This window comes from Gossypium arboreum, chromosome 3 (assembly GCF_025698485.1).
Source record: "Gossypium arboreum isolate Shixiya-1 chromosome 3, ASM2569848v2, whole genome shotgun sequence".
In the NCBI taxonomy this organism is placed as follows: domain Eukaryota; kingdom Viridiplantae; phylum Streptophyta; class Magnoliopsida; order Malvales; family Malvaceae; genus Gossypium; species Gossypium arboreum.
Window position 1 is genome coordinate 32,600,329 of NC_069072.1, and position 21,403 is coordinate 32,621,731.

Genomic DNA, 21,403 nt, shown 5'->3' on the forward strand with positions numbered 1-21,403 from the left:
GGCAAACTACCTTGTGGTCATTCGGAGATCAGTTTGGAAAGCTGGCCTATCTGAGTTTCTAGTCCTTGGATCGATGCTTGTTAATTTTTAAGTGCTATCTCGGTATTTTGGAAACGGGTTTCTGACACTGATATGAACTTTGAGAGCATCTCTTCAAGATTTGGCTTCTTTTACTATTGGTAGGGTGGTTGTTGAAAACCCTGAGGATTTTGTGGCTTTTGATTTCCTTGACCACCCTAGGAGAAATTTGGATGGTTCCTCCAACCTGCATTTTAAGTATTACTGTATGGGTTATTTTGAGATCTAAAGTTATTGTTACCCATATAGTTGACTTGTTCCTCTTTGGTTGTGGGATTGAAGGATTGATATTCTGTATGCACACCTCCTCCATTTGCATCACACCTCATACTGGATGTACCTGCGTAGAGCCAAGTAAACCATCAATTTTTTTTATTGAGAAGTTCTACCTGATTTGACAGCATAGTAACTGAGTCAACGTTATAAACGCCAGCTCTTTTTGTTGACTTATTCCTCATGACTTGCCACTGATAGTTATTTAGTGACATTTCTTCAATGAATTCATAAGCCTCTTCAGGTGTTTTATTGTTGATGGTTCCACCAATAGCTGCGTCAACCATTTGCCGAGTCAAGGGATTCAAACCATTGTGGAATGTTTGTACTTGCAGCTAAAGTGGTAACCCATGGTGATGGCACCTTCTCATTAAGTCCTTGTATCTCTCCCATGCATCGTTAAGTGTTTCTAAATCCATCTACACAAAAGAAGAGATATCATTACGTAATTCAGCCATTTTAGCCGGTGAAAAGTATTTTAGTAAAAAATTTTCGGTCATTTTCTCCAAGTAGTAATTGACTCTCATGGTAACGAGTTCAACCACTGTTTAGCTTTGTTTCTCAGTGAAAAGGGAAATAACCAAAGACAAATGGGATCATAAAAAACACCATTGATTTTGAATGTATCGTAAAATTCCAGAAAATTTGCTAAGTGAGCGTTGGGATCTTCATCCTGCAAACCATCAAAATGAACAAACTGCTGTATCATCTGAATAGTGTTAGGTTTTAATTCAAAAGTATTTACGGCTACAGTAGGTCTAACTATACTAGATTCAGTTCCTGTTAAAGAGGGTTTAGCATAATCATACATCGTGCGTGGAGCAAGATTTTGATTAGCCACAATTGTAGGAGGTAGTTGATTCCCTTGGTTTTCAGCCATCTCGTCAGTTGGGGGTTGAGTATCGTCATCTTGATCGTTCTCTGTGTATCTTAAGCTGCGCCTTATTTCTCTTTGGTTTCTACGAATTGTGCGATCAATTTCTTCGTCAAAAAGTAATGGTCCCGATAGGTATCTTCTAGTCATAAACTATAAGAACCTGCCAAGAGAAGGAAAAAGTAAATTAATAAATAATAATAATAATAAAATTAATTTGCAAGAAAAATAAATGGCTAAAGTAATAAAAATTGAGCGTTCCTAATATTTTAGTTCCCCGGCAACGGTGCCAAAAACTTGATCGCGTGATTCGTAACAAGTAATAAATATTTATAATGAAAATCAAATCTAGACTAACTATTATCACGACGAAAAGGCAAGCGCATCTATCGAACAATAGTATAGTAATGGAAAGACCGGGATATCGTACCCAAGGGAACCAAAAGTACTAGTAATAACTATCTTTTTATTATTTAACTTAGAAATAAAGAGGGGTTGTTTATTAAACTAATTAACTAACTAAACTAAAGCAAAGAGAGAATTTGGAAAAAGACTTGAAGAACAGTAATTGATAAAGATGACACCCAAGGAGGATTCCACCTAGATTTCACTTGTTATCTGACTCTGAACCAGACGATTTATTCACTTGACTTGATCCGTGAGACTCCTTAACCTATATTATTATCTCTTTCGAGACTAATAACGTCTAACCCTTAGTTGAATTAATCGAAATCTCTTTCTTAATTAAAACCCCTAGGGAAGCAGTAAATCAATCTATGGACTCCCATATTAGGTTTCACCCTAATTCGGTAAAATCTCATAACCCTATTTCTAGGCGTTCGATCAACTCCGCTTAATTATGCCAAATCTACTCTTAGACAGGGACTTTTGCTCCTTTGCATAAGCACATCAAATCATGAATTAATACCCGGAATATTAACTCAAGCATTAAAAACACATAATTAAGAACAAATCAAGTATTTACCATACAGTTCAAATAATAATAACAAGATCCATCATAGGTTTCAACCCCCTTTGGTATCTAAGGGGTTTAGTTCATAATAAAATAAGAGCACATCTCAAAAGTATGAAAATAACAAAACATAAATAACACTCTAAAACCCCTGAAGGAATTCTGAGAGAGATCTTCAGTCTTAGAGTAGCTCCGGCTTTTGGGATAGATGTCTGGCTTTCTTCAAGTAATTCCCGGCGTGCTGTTCTGTACTCCAGAAAAGTTCTGGAGAGAGCGACCACTTTCTAAGTCATACTTAGGGTGTTTATATAGGCTTTGGATTGGCTTTCTTCCTCCCTAAGTATCTTTTTCTGTGTAAAATACAACTCTTTGAAAAAGGGACACACCCGTGTGCCACGGCCGTGTGACATGATTGCCAGGCCGTGTTCGATCTGTTAAATTGTACATGGCCGTGTGGGTCAATGGCCAGGCCATGTAAATCATGAAAGCCTTGGTCGGCACCCTCGAAAGGCACAGGCGTGTGAGCTGCCCGTGTGGCAAGGCTTAGGTCATGTCATCTTCTCGATTTGGTTCGTTCTGTCCCTTTTTGGCTCGTTTTTGGCTCCTTTTGACTCTTGGTGCTCTCCTGACTACAAAACATGAAATAACCAGATTAAGAGCACCAAAATCCATAAATCTAGTAATAAAAATCCATAAATATGCTAGGTATTTGGGGTAAAAATATGTTTAATTTGGCGTTTATTAGGGATAATAACATAACTTAGGGATCTCTACGGAATAAGTTAAATGAATAAATCGTCCAATTCGGAGCCAGAATAACAAGTACAGTCTAGGTGGAGTTTTCCTTAGGTATTGTCTTAATTCAATCGATTTTCCCAAAAGCAATTTCCCAATTCTATTCTTTGTGAATTCTTAGTTTAGATAATTAGTTAGTTAAAACAAAAACCTTTTTATTCTTAGGCTAGATAATAAAAAGACAGTCATTACTAGTACTTTTAGTTCCTTTGGGTTCGACAATCCGGTCTTACTAAAACTATACTATTGTTTGATAAGTACACTTGCCTACATCACGATAATAGTTAGTTTCAAGAACGATTAATTATAAATATTTAAAACACATCACGAAATCACGCGATCAAGTTTTTGGCGCCAAGTACGGAACTAAGATATTAGGAACACTCAATTTTTATTACTTTAGCCATTTATTTTTCTTGCAATTTAATTTAATTTTTTATTATTATTCTTGGTTAATTTACTTTTCCTTCTCTTGGCGTGTTTTTATAGTTTATGACTAGAAGAAACCCGTCAGGACCACTACTTTTTGACGAAGAAATCGATCACACAGTTTACAGAAACCAAAGAGAAATAAGGCAAAGCTTAAGATACATAGAGAACGAGCAAGAGGACAATACTCAACCCGCAACTGAAGAGATGGCTGAAAACCAAGCAATCAGCTACCTCCTGCAATTGTGGTTAAACAAAACCCTGCTCCACGCACTATGTATGATTATGCTAAACCTTCTTTAACAGGAACTGAATCAGCATAGTTAGACCTGCTGTAGCTACAAATACTTTTGAACTAAAACCTAACACTATTCAAATGATACAGCAATTTGTTCAGTTTGATGGTTTGCAGGATGAAGATCCCAACGCTCACTTAGCAAACTTCTTAGAACTATGCGATACGTTTAAAATTAATAGTGTTTTTGATGATTCCATTCATCTTCGGTTATTCCCTTTTTCATTGAGAAATAAAGCTAAATAGTGGTTGAACTCATTACCATGAGATTCAGTCACTACTTGGGAACAAATGACTGAAAAATTTCTATTAAAATATTTTCTGCCGACTAAAAGGGCTAAATTACGTAATGATATCTCTTCGTTTGTGCAGATGGACTTAGAAACTCTTTACGATTCATGGGAAAGATACAAAGACTTACTAAGAAGGTTCCCTCACCATGGGCTACCACTTTGGCTACATGTTCAAACGTTCCATAATGGCCTGAATCCTTTGACTCGACAAATGGTTCACGCAGCTGCTGGCGGATCAATAATAAAACACCTGAAGATGCTTATGAGTTTATAGAGGAGATGTCACTACAAACAACCACCCTACCAACAGGAAAAGAAGCCGAACCTTGAAGAGATGCTCTCAAATTTTATATCGGTGTCAGAAACTCATTTCCAGAACACTGAGACAGCACTTAAAAATCAACAAGCGTCAATCGAAGGGCTCGAAACTTAGATAAGCCAGCTTTCCAAACTAATCTTCGAACGACCATAAGGTAGCTTGCCAATTAATACTGAACCTAACCCAAGGGAACAACTCAACACGATTAATGTTCAAAATGAAGAAGAATTTGTTGAGCCTGAGCCAGAACCGAGGCAAGAAACTATGGTAAGCAAAGGTCAAGGTGAGGTAGATCACAATAAAAACAAATCGGTGAATGTCAAATATAAGCCTCGTGTGCCATACCCCAACACGACAAGGAAAGACCGCTCAGATGAAAAATTTGGTAAATTCCTTAAACTCTTAAAAAAATTACATATTAACTTACCATTTGTTGAAGCATTATCGCAGATGCCAAACGCAATGAAATTTTTAAAGGAGCTTTTAGCAAATAAGCGGAAGTTTGACGAGGCATCGCATGTGGAGCAAAACGCAGTTTGCTCAGCTATTCTTCAAAATAAACTACCCAACAAACTAAAAGATCCAGGGAGTTTTATGATTCCTTGCTTAATTGGTAGTTTAGATATTAATAATGCATTAGCTGATTTAGGGGCTAGTATCAACGTCATGCCTTACAAAATGTTTAAGCAATTAGGTCTTGGGAAACCCAAACAGACTAGGATGAGCATTCAATTAGCAGATAAAGCTATAAGATTTCCTAGGGGCATTATTGAAGATGTGCTAGTTAAAATTGATAAATTTACATTTCCCGTTGACTTCATTGTTCTAGACATAGAGGAGGATAGTAACACTCCTTTAGTTCTAGGAAGGCCCTTGTTAGCAACTGCTAAAACAATTATTGATGTTGGTACAAGTGAACTCACACTCCGTGTGGAAGACGAAACAATCACCCTTCAAGCTCGCAATTCTGGCAACACAATAGAAATTAAAGGTGATCGACTAAACCATTCTACTAAAACTGACAATATGGTGCAACCTTCTTTACAGGAAATGAGTCTAAAGGAAGTACATGAACCATTCTGAAGCAATAGTAGAGGACCCATTCATGAAGATCGAATGCTACAAATTGTGGAGCTAGATGAATCACCGAGAACACCTGACAAACCGAATCTACGACGGAATGAGCTCAATCCCTTTCTAAATCAACTTAAGGTTGGAGATAGAGTCTTATTAGATGCTTCAGATCCCCACATTGTCATTACCACATCGAATGAGGATATCCCTCTTACGGTACTCAGCATTTTCCCATTCAGTAAAGTCGAGGTGAGTCATCCCAAGTTTGACACTTTTAAGGTAAACAACACCCGTTTAAAACCTTATTTTGATGAGATTAATAGCAGGAATGAGGAGTATAAACTCCTCAAACCACCATGATCATTCAAGGGAGAGGTAAGTAGAGCTTAGACTATAAATAAGTGCTTCTCGGGAGGTAACCTGAGCACTAACTGTACTAACTTCTTTAAAATTTAGTCTTCAACATCTAACTTACTAAGGGAGCACTTGAATACAGGTTTTCCACAGGGACACAGCCAAGAGCACGAGCGTGCTTAAGGCCATGTGAAAACAGGGCAACAATTTTTCCCAAACACAGGCTACAATAAAATGCCACGGCCGTGCGACATGGCCGTGGTCGAACTTACCAAAACAACACTGGTGTGAGACACGCCCATGTGGAAGAACCGTGGGTGAACTTGTTAAAACAGAACGGGCGTGCGACACGCCCATTTCTAACACCTGTGGTCAAACCTGTCAAATTAACACGGGCATGGAGTTTGCATACACTATCGTGGGAGAAGCGAACAACGCCAGACACGACCGTGTCACCCACACGCCCAAGGAACACAGGCGTATACTAAATGTCAGACGCACCTAAATTCAAAATTCGCGAATCACACGGCCTGAAATTGGGGAACACGGGCGTGTTACCGGTTGTGTGCCCCAAAATCTATAAAAACCCTGCACTATTCATTGTCTTTCCCACCCTAAAACCCTAACTCTAGCCACTGCAAGTACACACGACCTCCCCGCTAGCCCGTGCGCTGCATCCAACTCCATTTTTCCGCTCATTCTCCCTTTTGTAGCGTTTGTTTAGTTTTTTTCCCTTTAATTGCACTCATTTTTCATGTTAGTTATCATAGTACTATGCATTTTTCATGATTATTTTCGTCTTTCTATCTCTCACATTTTATTCATAGAACAAGTTATTCTCTCTCTTTTTTTTTTCATGTTCAAATTCTTACTCTTTATATGATTTCTCTACTTTATTTGATTAGTTAGAAGTAAATATTCAAAATTAGAACAATATACATACTCATGCCTTTAGTGTTAACATTTTTCATCCGTCACACATGTTGCATTCCATGAAATTCGTTGCCATTTTTATGCCATAAACTTGATTGCTTTGATAAACTTGTTAGTCTTAGTAGTTGCTGAAATTATGATTGTTATTTAAAATTTATTTTCATTTTACTTTGATCATTCCTCAAGATGAATTAATAGTTTTGATTGCAGGTACCATGTCGTCTTCATGAGGAAAGAAAACCGCTGTACTGTTTCAAAGAAACAGAAGGGTGCGTTATCTTCCGTGGGTCCAACTACGAAAATTAGTCACCCTCTCCTCCAGTTCCCTCGTGGGCCCCAGGAAGAACTTTTCCAAATCCTTCGAGCCCGACCTTTAATTGCGGGATCAACTGGGCTACCGTAGAACAAGTTCAGTTGGCTGATGCGATTCGGGCCCTCCTAACCACTTACCCTTGGGAGCTGTTTTTGGGATCATCGAGCCAACATACCTCGAGCTCACGATGGATATATGCTTAACGTCCCATCTTCAGACTATAATGACAAACTATGATGATCCCGACACGGTCCAGTTTCGCCTAGGCGGGTCAGTCTGCCAGCTAAGTGTCCCAGAGTTCGGTGCTACACTGGGCTTATATACAGAGGAGTTCAAGGAGGAGAATGAACTACATGCTCTCACTCGCCACATACATTTCTCTCCCTCGAAGTGTTGGCACACTTTGGCCCCTAGCGCAGCCTCCTACAATCCTAGCTGCTCTAAGGCATCAGTTCTCACACCATCCTTGAGGTACCTACATGCCATTTTGGCTCACACGATTATAGGGAGGAGAGAGAGCACTAGCATCGTCAACACTCACGACACCTACTTTTTATGGTGTATGTCACACGGGCACGTTATCGACCATGCCTATTTCATCGCCCTCACGATTCAGCACCAGACGAGTAGCATAGGAGGGGGTCATCTCCATTGGCCCCTATATTACTCGGTTGGCTCAACACTTCAGGCTCCTTAGTAGCGCGGCCCAAGAATCATACCTTACCTTCATCATCCAGATATCTCCACAAGGCATCTCGAGCATGCTTAGCATGAGGATGATCGAGAGACACCAAGGAACCTACCCTCCCCAATATCATCTCGCCCAATCTATCGAGGAGGAATCCTATGAGGACATTCCTGATGATGTCCCTCGACAACGAGGATCTACCGACTCAGCCACCACCACCCTCTCGTCCAGTTCATGCGGCGGCTTCATATGTTGACATCTCTGAGCGCCTCACTTGATTCGAGCAGCAGTATTTTCAATGATTTGACAACATTGATGCTACTCTCAGCAGATTTGTCAGCACCTCCACATCTCATTGCCAGTCCCACCTGGCGAACCATCCAACGATGAAGATGTTTAAAAACATTTATTTATTATTTTATGTTTTTAATTTTTATTAAAACTACTTTTATTTTTATTAGATTTTAGAATTTTATTTTTAATTATTAATTTTGGCTATTTCTTTATGAGTAATTATTCTTCCTAATATCCCCCCAAAAGTTCCTGATTTTATCACAGTTATATAGAGCTCTTAAGCTTATCATCGCATAGGAACTAAAAACTCTACCGGGAAAGGTTCTTCACGACTGACATGTCCTGATCGACCACGACCATAGCTACCACTAGATATAATATTCTTTTGGCATAGGACTTATGGACTAATGAACATCTACGACCGCCGGAGTATCCTCCTCCACTCTCGAACCGATTACTCTCCAAAACTCCATTTTGAGGAATTCATCATACACTAAGTTTCACTTCTCTCTCTATCTTATTTTTATATTCTTATATCTATCTTTGTACATTGAGGGCAATGTACATCTTAAGTGTGGGGGGGTATTTATTTCATTATCAGAAAAATCTCTGAATGACTGCCTTGTTCTCTTCAAAAGCTCTCATATCATATTTAGGATAAATTTTAATTGATTTATGATTTTGATTGATATATCTTGAATTAAAATATAGGCATTTATGCATTGATTGTTTAAACTTTAAGACATTAGAGAATCAAGCATGATAAGTTGATTTTTAAGAATTTAAAATTTTAGGTTGTTTCCCCAAAGTTTAGGTATTACTTTGAGATAGAATTCACAAGTTTTAAACATCAAAAAGCCATAATTTTTGTGAGATTCTTGAGCCTTTTGAGCATCTATTAATTCTTTCATGCTCACTTTTATTATTGCTTTGAGTGCGTCAATATTGAGCCTAACAAACCATTTCTCGTATTACCCTTAATATTAACCCTTAACCTATTATTGTTGAAATCCCCTAAATTAATCCCTATTTTTGTCGATATTTGAGTTGAATAAATTGCTTAGCTATGTCTTGTTCTTAATAGTTAGTCTATGTTATTTAACTTGTTATTAAAAAAATTTGTGTGTATACATCTTAATAGTAGTTGTCTTCTGAGCTAAAGAAGTTAAATTCCATTTTCTGAGAAAAGCTCTGTTGTATGCAAGTGATGATTAAATCTTTTTCTAGTTAAGTAATTTTTCAACTTAATCTCGATTCTAACTCTTTCTCTTAGCTTGTGACCACACCCCCTAACCAAGCCTCATTACAACCCTCTAAAGACCTTTTGATTGATGTATCATCTTAAATTATAGTGGTGGAGATTTGATTTTCATGCAAGCCTATGGTAATGATTTTTCATTATTGACTATTGAGTGCTTCATTTATTGTCCTTAAACACCTCGAGTGGTTTGAGTGAATCTTTAGCGAGGATGTGAAACTTTGTGATATTCTGAATCAAAGGTAATTACTTAGATGATGGGAGACACCTATGTTTGCATGATTAAATACTCAACTTGGAATGTTTAAAACTTTTATGTTCTTTTAGTTGAATTCTCTGTGTATGATTTCCTATGGATTATTTTGAGATATTATCAATAGAAATTATAAGTTGAGAAGAATTTATTTTGATTATAAGTAGAGAATTTTGCTTGAGGACAAACAAATGCTTAAGTGTGGGGGTATTTAATAAATCGTAATTTATACATATTTTTACTCCATGCTTAATTCATTTTATGGATGATTTTCCATTAGAATTGGTGAATTCGATGCTCCTAATGCTTTAATTTCATGTTTTATACTTAGGAGAGCAAAAGGAACGAGAAACGGGCAAAAAATGGAGAAAATGGGCCAAAGTACGAAATCAACACGACCTGGACCTCCTCACACGGGCAAAACACACGGCCGTGTCAATTTGGCAGGCTCGAGCATGGCCTGAAGTAACCGCACACGGGCGTGTCACACGGGCGTGTCCCTGCTGAGCCCAAGTTGAGTCCAATTCGAAAAAGGCTAATTGTGAGGGATCTTAGGCATTCCAAAGCCTATAAATACACCCAAGAGGGGGAAGAAAAGGGACACACAAAATAGGGAGTAAGGAATTACTCTAAGGAAGCCGATTGATCCATCTCAAAAGCCGGATTCACCATCAAGACTGAAGATCTCTCCTCAATTTCCCTTTCAGGAGTTTTGGGTTTTCTTTATGTTTTGTATTCTTTATTAATCTAAGATGTTTTCTTATTTAGTTATGAACTAAAACCCCAAAATACCTAAGGAGAATGAAACCTAAGACGAATCTTGTTTTTATTTTCTGAATTGTATGATAAATATTTAACTTGTTCTTAATTATGTGTTCTTAATTCTTGTTTTGATATCCCAGGATACTAATTCAAGATAAGCTCTTATTTAGAGGAGGAATAGACCCTGTCTAAGAGTACATTTGTCATAATTAAGCGGAGTTGTTTGCGCGCCTAGACATAGGGTGACAAGATTTTGCCGGATTAGGGTGAAACCTAATAAGGGGATCCATAGATCGAGTTAATGCAACCCTAGGGTGTTAATTAGAGAAAGGTCTTAATTATTCAATCTAGGGATTAGATGTTATTAGTCTTGAATAGGGATAATAACATAACCTAGGGTTCTCTACAGAACAAGTTAAATGAATAAATCATCCAATTCGGAGCCAGAATAACAACTATAGTCTAGGTGGATTTTTCCTTAGGTATTGTCTTAATTCAATTGATTTTCCTAAAAGCAATTCCCCAATTCTATTCTCTGTGAATTCTTAGTTTAGATAATTAGTTAGTTAAAATAAAAACCTCTTTATTCTTAGGCTAGATAGTAAAAAGACAATCATTACTAGTACTTTTAGTTCCTTTAGGTTCGACAATCCGGTCTTACTAAAACTATACTACTGTTCAATAGGTACACTTGCCTACATCACGATAATAGTTAGTTTCAAGAATGATTAATTATAAATATTTAAAACCTATCATGAAATCATGCAATCAGACGCAGACAGTAAGAAGCAAGGAATTACTGAAGGAAAGCCGATTGATCCATCTTAGAAGCTAGATTCATCGTCAAGACTAAAGATTTCCCTTCAAGTTCCTTCAAGAGTTTTGGATTTTCTTATGTTTTATTATCTTTATGCTTTTAAGATGTTTTCTTTCATAAGTATGAACTAAACCCCCTAAATACCTAAGGGGAATGAAACCTAAGACGGATCTTACTATTATTATTTGAATTGTATGATAAATATTTGACTTGTTCTTAATTATGTGTTCTTAATTCTTGTGTTGATATTCCAGGATATTGATTCAAGTTAAGCTTTTATTCAGAGGAGGGATAGACCTTGTCTAAGAGTAAATTTGTCATAATTAAGCGGAGTTGATTGCACGCCTAGAGATAGGGTGACAAGATTTTGCCGAATTAGGGAGAAACCTAATAGGGGAATTGTAACACCCCAAACCCGAGACCATTGCCGGTGTCGGACCCGAGGGGTTAACAAGCCAAGTTCACATGTTATTGCCCACCAATTTGACATTTCCAGTCAGGCTGGAAAACTGCGTCACTGTCGCCTTAAAAATCATATCTCGAGTTTCAAAACTCAGAAACTGGATTCGTAAATTTTCCCTGAATTTAGACTCATATATCCATCCATGGATTTATTTCTAGGATTTTTGGTCAGGCCAATTGGTACAGTTTATTAGTTAAAGTTACCCATGTTACAGGGATCGACTGCTCTGACCTTCGCACAGTATAACTTGAATATCTCTCTGTACAGGGATTTAATGCTGGTGTCGTTTGTTTCTAATGAAACTAGGCTCAAAATGGAATCTTTACATATAAGGTATGTCTCCTAATTCCTTTTGGATAATTTATAGTGAATTTTTAAAGTTGCGACAGGGAACCCAGAAACCATTCTGGCCCTGTCTCACAATAGCTTTAATATCTCTTAACCTGTAACTCCTATGACCATTTCGTTTCTTCCATATGAAAATAGACTCATCAAGGTTCATTTACATAGCTTATTCACTATTTAATTCCATTCCTATGAATTTTGGTGATTTTTCACATTCACGCCACTGCAGCTGGCAGCATCTGTTTTAAGGTAGGACTTACCTATTTGGTAGTCTCCATGATTCATCTAGTCTTGCCATACATAGGTTCATATATGATCATTTTAACCATGCCAATGGCTGATCATATGACCAACATTCCCATTTCAAGCCATAGCCACATCATGACACCAAATATATACATACAACCCACAATTAGTCTAAGTTCATGCTTCCTTTTCGAGCCATTTTCGCATGGCCGTACATACTTACATTACAACATATTTAACAAACAAGAGGTAGTCCTATACATGCCATCTCAAGTTCAACCAAAATTTATACCAAAATGGAGGCTTGATAGTGTGGATGACTTGACTTCAACGATCCCAAATCCAATTGCTTGAGCGAAATCTAAAAAAACCGAGAGCCAAAGCAACGGGTAAGCATACTTATGCTTAGTAAGTCTCAAGGAATATGATCAACTCTAATTACAGCAATACATTCACATAGCCAAATGCATCATTTCATTAATACACATTCTTACTTCACACTTCATCATTATATGATTTCACAAAATATCAATCAATTCAATAACTGAAATTTATTAGTCGATTGAGCGAATGTTGCTCAAACATGTCGACTTTCAATGCACATATAACGTACCTTATCCTTTGGGCTTTTCGAGTGTGCTAATTGAATTCATTACAGCAACCAACACTCACCTCCAGCCCAAGATTCTTGAATATAACCGGATATAATCACGTGCACAAATGCCTTGGTCTTAGCCCGGATTTAATAACTCGCACTAATGCCTTGGTCTTAGCCCGGATATAGCCACTAGCACAATTGCCTTGGTCTTAACCGGATATAATTTCCAGCATAATTGTCTTGGGCTTAGCCCGATATCATTCAATTTCTCATGCACACATACATCAATAATCATTGGACATACATATTTCATTTTCGTTACTAAGGCTCAAACACAATTATAATCATTAGCATATTCGCCTTGGGACTTAGCCCGGTGGAATTCAAATACTCATACACACATAATCAATAATCATACACAACCATATTTCATCTCACATAATTCAAGTAAGGTCACTTCTTGAGGACTTACCTCGGATGTTGTCGAACGGCTTTTTCGGCTATTCGATCACCTTTTCCTTCCCTTGTCCAATTGTGGCCCTCTTAGCTCTTGAGCTAATTCAAACAAATTCAATTTATTAAAACCTCATTGTGCTTGCTTATGGCGAATATGACAAGGATTTTAAATGGTCATATGGCCACTCTTTAGCTTGAATACACAATGGTCATGCACATTTTATACTACATCAAGCAATTCAATACAATTTATTCGAGCATCAAGGAAAAGCTAAGGCCTTCAATAGGCTACCCAAGGCCGAATATACTTGTCCATGTTGAGGCCAATTATGCACTTAATACCACACAAAAACAGCATGCATTTTACTAGTTAATGCTTTGCATATTGTAGCTCAAAACTTACAATATAGCATCAAGCACTCATATGTGTGCTAGGCCGAATGTGCTTACAATTTCACAATTATTCTTCAACATCTTCTTCTTTAAACAAACTTATTCATCACTTCCTTCATAACCAAAACATCATGTGCAAACATATATATACATATTGAGCATGGCCGAATATGACAATCATGCTCCTTTTCAACTTCAATCATGATAAAACAAAAAGAAAGCTCAAAATCTTACTCAAGAGTAGACAATCCATCATTGCATGCATCATCATCAAGCTTCACACTTAGCATGCAATGGCTTTATCACCATAACAACTTTGGCCAAATACCATTTCCATGGCTTAACAAAGATTTGAGCCATGGCTAACATGCACATCAAGTTAGCAACCAAAACATGCATGAAACTCCTAACACAACCTCATACATACCTTAATCTTGATGCAAACTTAGCCAAATCTCCTTCTAGATCTCTTCCAAACCAAGCATGAAGCAAAAATCCTCCTTCTTCCTTAGTTTTGGCTCAAAGAAAGGATGAACAAAATTTTTTCTTTCCTTCTCTACAACTCACGGCAATGGGGGATTACCACACTCACACACATTTTTTTTCATTTTTTATCACCCATACACCTTTGTTTATTATTTCACCCTAATGCACCAACAAAACATGTTTCATGACATGTTTAGCTCATCCTCCTTGTCATGGCCGGCCACCACCTATAAAGGGGAATTTGACATGCAAGTCCATTATTTTGCATGCATGCTTTAATTAGTCATCACACATTTCCTATCATACTTTCAAAGTTCATTACTAAGTCCTTTCTTGTGGAATTCACCCTTATAACACTAAATCAATCATCATAAAATGTCATACATGAGCACACACATATTATAGGCATCAAAATAAATTTTTAATTATTTTTATGCCTCGGTTTTGTGGTCCCGAGACCACCTTCCGACTAGGGTCAATTTTGGGCTGTCACAGGAATCCATAGATCGAGTTAATGCAATTCTAGGGTGTTAATTAGAAAGAGATTTCAATTATTCAACCTAGGGTTAGACGTTATTAGTCTCGAGAGAGATGATAATATAACTTAGGGATTTCTATGGATCAAGTCAAATGAATAAATCGTTTGATCAGAGTCAAATAACTAATGAAGTTTAGGTGGATTTTTCCTGAGGTATTGTCTTAATCAATCAAAATTTCCCAAAAGTATTTTCCCAAATTTTGTTTCTGTGCATTCTTAGTTTAGTAATTTGTTTAGATAACCAAAGCCTCTTAATTTTTAGACTAGATAATAAAAAGGAAGTAAATACTAGCACTCGTGGTTCCTTTGGGTTTGACAATCCGGTTCTGCTGAACTATACTACTGTTCGATATGTACACTTGCCTTAATCGTGATAATAAGTTAGTCTCAAGAACGATTCATTCATAAATCTTTAAAACATGTAACGAATATCACGTATCAACCCAATTTGAGCACCTCCACGGCCTCTGCCGCTACCTTTTGTACCCATTCCACGAGTAGCTCTGGTGTTCATTATCGTATTACGCTTGTAATAGCCCAATTTAGACCCTAATCAGAATGGTGGTTTAGAGGCCACGAATCCGTGTCAGAAAACTATTTAAAAATTATTTTCTGTGTTTATTTTGTGTGAATTTATATCTGTGAAATTTTCATGATTTAATTTTTTCGTTTAGGTATTCGATTAAATAAAAGGACATAATCGCGTAAAAGAGAAATTTGGTGGTTATTTCTAAAAGGGACCTAAGTGCTAATGGCTTTCTAAATGGAGCCTTTAAGTCGTAAACAACCCATTTGTATATTAGTTGGACTGTAATAGGTTTATGATATAAAGATTTTATAATAATTCATTAAGGTTATAATTGTAAATTAAACTTTAAGTTATAATAAACTATAATATATATCATAAAACATAAAATAAAGCCAATTTCTATGTTTTTGCCCAAACAAAAGAAAAGAAAAACAATCTAGGGATTCGGCATTTATTCAAGCTCAATCAAGGTTTGTCTTGGTTCAGTTTTTGATAATTTTTACGTTTTTGAGATCGTTGCTTCGAGTACTATCCGACCAATGCTTAAATTTTTGATTTTGATGAATATTTTGAGTTATGCCATTGATGAGAGCTTGTGATCTTTGTTGTTTGATGATGAAATATGAAAGGTATGTTTTAGATTAACATGTTTTGTATTGGAGTTTTTGATGATTTTGAGTAATTAGGACTAAATTGCAAAAATAATAAATTGAGGGACTAAAATGTGAAATAAATTAAATATATGGACTAGTATGAGTATAAGAAAGATTCGGCCTAACTATGTTGCTGTGAGATTTTGTGTATTTTGTGTTTTATGCAATAGGGACTAAATTATGAAAAATGTGAAATATCAGGGTAGGTAATTTGCCCATTTGTGTGTTTTTGGATGAATTTGATTGAATATTTGATTTAATAAGATTAATTTATATTAATTTAGATCAAGAAAAGAGAAAATCGGATTTGGATCTGGGGAAGACCAAAATAGTCGAATAATCGATTAATACTATTCGTCGATATCTAAGGTAAGCCTTTAAGTAATTAAACATCGTTAATTTTGAATGTAACTTCATTTAATATGCTAATTTAGAATTCATAGATTTATAGTAAAGTTATCCGAATATGATTAAGCTTGGAAATAATGTATTTGAGTTTAATTCGATTGAGTTATAACATTTGAAAGTCTGTATGAACTATATGGAATATCTGGAATTTTTTATATAAGAATTGTTTATGAGACAACTTTATAATAGTGATATTAGGGCTTTGAGTCTAGCAAGCCTTGTGCTGGTGAAATAAATCGGGCTTATGTGTAGCAGGCTTATTACCGGTGTATAAAATTAGACTTTGAGTCTAGCAGGCCTTGTGTCGGTGTGAGATATAGGCTTAGGCCTAGTAAGCTTTATGCCGATGAATTATTATAAGTTTATGCCTAAAAGACTTTATGCTGATGTGGTAATTGAATACGTTTAATGAGCTAAATGATCAGGTATGGGTTAGCTTGTTGTTTACTTGAGATAAGGTAAATAAGTAACTTGATATTTGTTACTAATTATGTGTGATACAAATGAAGATTTCATGTGAATTTAGTATGTGTATTCGGCCTTGAAAATAAATGGTATGAATATTGTAGAATTAATTCTTGGATATGTGCATATATGTGATCATGTATATTTGGCATATAAGTGGTATATGTACATGATGTTATATTATGGTTCTTGAGCTTATATAAATGCGTATGTGTATGTTTGATTATATTAAGACAATTTGGCTTTGAAAGATGAATAATAGTAGGTCAAATTGATTAAGTGAGCATTCGTCCAAGGTAGATTTTGTGTATGAAAATGTGTTATTTATCTCATTTGTAAGTTTGAGGTTAAGCTTGATAATGATAATGAAATTTTGGATTAGCTATTATAGCTTACTTTGTGTTTTCATGTTCATTTTGGTTGATAGTTATGGATTCAAGTTACAAGCTCAGGATCGTCAGCAAAGTCTATCACACTATCAACCGTCTTCGGCATTTTGTAAGTTACATTTTGGAACTATGGCATGTATAGGATGGAATGCATTTTTTAAGTTACATTTTGGAACTATGGCATGTATAGGCTGGAATGCATTTTGGAATGTTGTACTTTAGTTTATGTATAAAGGCTATGCGAAAGTGGCTTAATTTCTATGCTCGAGTATGTTTTGGTTAAATAATGGTTTGAGTCTATTTTAGTTATTATGCCTTATACCTTGGATGATTAGAACTTGTGATACGTGTGTGCATATTGAGATTGGTTGATAAATGAAATGGTCATAATTCATGTATAAATATGTTTGCTCAACTTGGACGCGGTTTATATTAGGAAAAGTTATATATGAAATTTTGGTTATTATGTTAGGTTAACGTGCTATAAATGAGTTGGTAATAAAGGATATATTGCAATGACCGAATATGATGGGAGATATATTATATGTTTCTTTTAAATATGGTTCATGGAAATTGTGTCTTGAATATACATATGTATCCATAATCGATGATTAAATTTTCTCTAAAAAGTATATTTTATATCATGTTTTGGTATTAAAATGTATTCGACTATATTTTCATATGACTAGAACTCATTTTGGTATATGTGTATTATTTACTATGCTTGTTTTTCGAGAATGATATACAAATTTTGGTTAGCATTGAAGTGAAATGATTATGAAATGAATTGTATCGGGTTATAAGTTAAGCATTAAATCTCTATATAAATATTTTTGAATTGAGTAATAGTATCAAACTGTGTTATGTTCAGTAATACCTTATAACCCCAATCCGACGACTGATACGGGTTAAGGGTGTTACATTTTATTGGTATCAGAGCTACGGTTTAGTTGATTCTAGGACTAACGTAGCGCGTGTGAGTCTAGCTATACATGCCATGTGACAGCCCTAAATTGACCCTAGTCGGAAAGTGGTTTCGGGACCGCTAAACCGAGTCATAAAAATAATTAACCGTCATAGTTGATGCTCATTATATGTACATATGCATGTGTGAAAATTTCATGTTTGGATTTTGTTAATTGTAAGTGAATTTTATCAAATAGGACTTGTGTGAGAAAATTTAGAAATGTGCTAGGCAAATGTAAAGTGGTCTATTAATGCATGTTGTGAAAATGATGGGTTTGCATGTCAATTTACCCAAAATTTAAGCATGGTGGCCGGCCATGCTATGAGTGGAAACATGTTGCAAACATGTTGGGTTAGTGGTTATGTTAAAAGAATAAAATAATGAAAAAAAAGGAATATGATGAAAACAAAGGAAAAAAAAAGTGTCCATCCTTTCACATTTTTCTTCCTTGGCGAATGTTCTAAGAAGAAGGGGGAGAGCTTGAGAAAATCAGCTATGGTAGTTTGCTAGACTAAGGTATGTTTGATGTTGTCCATGAGATTCATGCATGTTTTTAGTTGTTAGTTTGAGTTCTCGTAGCCCATGGTTTAAATCTTTGCTATGGGATGGAGATGATATTCGCCATGGGTGTTGTCTTCTTGGTTGATGTTTGATGTTGTGGTGATGAGGCATGAAGATGAGTTAAGTTTGCTAAGGTGGATTTGTGTTGATGTCATTTGCATGCTAAGTGTGAAGCTTTGTAATGATACATGTGTATGGTGCTTTTGATGTTGTGAATGGAAGTAGTGGAAAAGTAAAAGAAAATTTATGTAGAAATGTGGTATATGTGGATTTGTAGGATGTTATAAATATATGTGAAGCCATGCTAGATTAGGAAGAATTCGGTCAAGTGTTCTTGAGATGAAATTTTGTGTTTAGGTGAATTAAAGATGGTAGTATAGTTAATATCATGTATATATGTATGCATATTCGGCCATCAAATTAAGAGCATAGGTGATGTTAAGTCTAAGCTTTGCACATTCGGATATATATATATATATATATATATATATATATATATGCATGTGTGATTGAATTATTGATAGTAGGGCGATAGCATATGGTTATTAGCGAATAGCTAAGAACATAAGGTAGCAAGATAAAATTTTACCATGCCGTTCAGTATGTCATAAAATCATTAAAATGTGAATACCAATATATGTAGCAAAGAGGTTGAATGAGTTAATTTATTTGTTTAAGCTCAAGATCCTAAAGGAGAGGCGTCCAACAAGGGGAAATAGAAGGTCATCGAGTAGCCGACTTGGAATTATTTTACCCAACACAAGGTAAGTCATTAAGCATATAGTTGGTATTGATTTAAATGATCGTAATACCTATGCAATTGTGGTTAATGAGATGAAATGTATACAAATGTATATGTATGTAGAGATGAAATTGTAGAATGTAAAAAGGAAGTGAAGCATATAGAGTGGCTGGTTTTCGGCACTAAGTGTGCGGGCAATAAATGTTCACGGTTGTGAGATTGGCACTAAGTGTGCGGGCTTGAAATGCATGGCACTAAGTGTGCGAGTTTAAAGTACATGGCACTAAGTGTGCGTGGTTGATTATTAAGCACTATGTGTGCGAACCCACTATATATATATATTTTCTATCAATTATTTATATTAAGGGTGCGACCTTACCGAGTCGATTTCGGACAGCGAAAAGGGTAAGTACCTTGAGTTCATGGCTAATAGGTGCTATGTTTATATTTGGAGTTGAGCGTGGTAAGTTTTGAACCTATGTGATGATTATAATTGAAGTCATGTACATAAGGTTCATCGTGGAATAGGTGAAAGTTCGCTTAGTTGTATGATTGTAACGAAAATAAAATGATGTATGGAAATGCCTCAATTATTCTATTGAATAGCGTATGAAATGTCAATGTAGGACTTGGAATGAGATTGAATCGTAAGGTCTAAGAAACTATGGCATAGTTCGGTATGGATGGAGTACTTAGCCTCATTTCGTTGTTTCCTCTTGTGAAAATTTTATTAATGGATGGTAGTGTAATGCTTATGACTTACTGAGTTATATAGTCATTCGGTGTTTGCTTGTCACCTATTTTAGGTTTCTTGGACTCGACTTTTTGCGTATTCGGGACCGTAATCAAGTCATCACAATCGACTAGCAACTTTTGGTATTTTCTTCTTAGTTGGTCTAGGAGAACATTTCGGCATGTATAGGATATTATGTTTTGTTGAAATTTGGTATGTAAAACTTTGGATAGCCATGCGAAAATGGCTTATATACGTTTTGAGCATAATGTTATAGTCATCTTGAATGTATATGTTCATTAAGAGGCATGGAAACTATGTAATAGGTAAAGTCTACCTTAAAAATGGATACTGATAGCAGCAGTGACGTGGATGTAAAAAATCACTAAAAATAGTAAAAATGGAATTAAATAGTGAATAAATTATGTAATCGAACCTGACGAACCTATTTTCATAGGAAAGTAACGAAATGATCATATGAACAATATATTAGGAGATATTTAAGTTTTCGCGAAACAGGGCCAAGACGGTTTCTGGATTCCCTGTTCCGACTTTGGAAATTCATTATAAATTAACCAGAGATAATTAGAAGTTGTTCCATATATGTACAGATTCCTTTTCGAGTCTAGTTTCTATATAAACAAACAGAATCAGTATTGAGGCCCTGTACAGGGAGATATCCAAGTCGTAATGCCTGAAGGTCAGTGTGGTCAAACCCTGAAACAGGGGAGACTTTAACTAATAAACTGTACTAATTGGCTCAACCAAAAATTCTAGAAAAAAATTTTTAGATGGATATATGAGTCTAGTTTCAGGAAAAATTTACAGAACTGGTTTTCAACTTTTGGAACTCGAGATATGATTTTTAAGGAAACAGTGACGCAGTTAGCCAGCTCGTCTGGAAATTTAAAATGGACTGTGCAATAAGTGATTTAAGTCTGCGAACCCCTCGTGTCTGACTCTGGCAACGGTCTCGGGTACGGGGTGTTACATGCCATAATATATACTATGATAGTGAAATGACTTGTGACAATTGAAAATGTGTTTTCATATAGTAGATGGATCCCGACAGAGCTGTAGCTGATGATGTCGAGAGTCTAGTGCCTACTCTCGATCGAATTCGAGTAATCAAGAAAGTGAGGCTAAACAAGCCTTCTATCAAATGATGAATGACTGGTTTACTCAATATATCCGAACTAACCCGATTGTCCAACAGCCTCCACCCCTGACTAATCCATCTTTGATACCTGTTGTACCTCAAGTAAGTGATCCGCTTAGATTATATAAGCCACCTATTGATAAAATCAAGAAACACGGGGCTGAAGAGTTTAAAGCTACTGATGATGATGATGCTGA

General features: G+C 36.0%; 1 non-coding gene across 1 annotated transcript; it reads left to right on the top strand.

Annotated features, from left to right (window-relative positions):
- Positions 1-696: 696 nt before the first annotated feature.
- On the top strand, positions 697-802 carry LOC128290779 (small nucleolar RNA R71). The gene has a single exon (XR_008280566.1). It is a non-coding gene; the product is annotated as a small nucleolar RNA R71 (small nucleolar RNA).
- Positions 803-21,403: the final 20,601 nt, after the last annotated feature.